The sequence below is a fragment of the Rhinopithecus bieti genome, unplaced genomic scaffold (assembly GCF_001698545.2).
Source record: "Rhinopithecus bieti isolate Rb0 unplaced genomic scaffold, ASM169854v2 scaffold_29581, whole genome shotgun sequence".
NCBI lineage: Eukaryota > Metazoa > Chordata > Mammalia > Primates > Cercopithecidae > Rhinopithecus > Rhinopithecus bieti.
Window position 1 is genome coordinate 1 of NW_016853910.1, and position 1,155 is coordinate 1,155.

The 1,155-nt window shown below is 38.7% G+C and overlaps 1 pseudogene; it reads left to right on the forward strand.

The window, feature by feature from the left end:
- The first annotated feature begins 10 nt into the window (after window positions 1-10).
- On the forward strand, window positions 11-944 carry LOC108525263 (putative zinc finger protein 137; annotated as a pseudogene).
- Window positions 945-1,155: the final 211 nt, after the last annotated feature.

Genomic DNA, 1,155 nt, shown 5'->3' on the forward strand with positions numbered 1-1,155 from the left:
TTTTCAATTTCAAATCACGCCTTGAAATACATAGAAGAGTTCATACTGGAGAGAAACCATACAAATGCAGGGTTTGTGACAAGGCTTTTGGGAGTGATTCATACCTTGCACAACATCAGAGAGTTCATACTGGAGAGAAACCATACAAATGTAAGGTTTGTGACAAGGCTTTCAGGTGTTATTCACACCTGGCACAACATACTAGAATTCATACTGGAGAGAAACCTTACAAGTGTAATGAGTGTGGCAAAGCCTTTAGTGCGCAGTCAACACTTATTCACCATCAGGCAATCCATGGCGTAGGGAAACTTTACTAAAGTAATGATTGTCACAAAGTCTTCAGTAATACTGCAACCATTGTAAATCATTGGAGAATCCATAATGAAGAGAGATCTTACAAGTGTAGTAAATGTGGCAAATTCTTCAGACATCATTCATAAACTGCAGTTCATCGGTGAACTCATACTGGAGAGAAACCTTACAAATGTCATGATTGAGGCAAGGTCTTCAGTCAAGCTTCATCCTATGCAAAACATAGAAGAATTCATACAAGAGAGAAACCTCACAAGTGTGATGATTGTGGCAAAGCCTTTACTTCACGTTCACACCTCATTAGACATCAGGGAATCCATAATGGACAGAAATCTTACAAATGTCATCAGTGTGGCAATGTCTTCAGTCTGAGGTCACTCGTTGCAAAATATCAGAAAATTTATTTTTGAGATAATAGTTCCAAATGCAATGAGTATAGTAAACCATTAAGCTTTAATTGAATTAGAGTCAATTCAGCATTGACTCGAGTTTGAGCTGACTTAACGTTGAGTTCAAGCATTAATTGACATTAAACTGTTTATGTTAAGAGGATTAGGCTGAGTGTGGTGGCTCTCACCTGTAATGCCAGGACTTTGGGAGGCCAAAGTGGGTAGATCTCTTAAGGTCAGGAGTTTGAGACTAGTGTGGCCAACAGATGTGAACCACTTTTCCAGCCTGTTTTTTGTTTAACAAAAACTGATGGGGATTTTTTTTTTTGTGAGCAATAAAGCATTTTAATCACCTGGGTGCAGGTGGGCTGAGTCCGAAAAGAGAATCAGTGAAGAGAGATAGGGGTGGAGCCATTTTATAAGATTTGGGTAGGTAGTGGAAAATTATAATCAA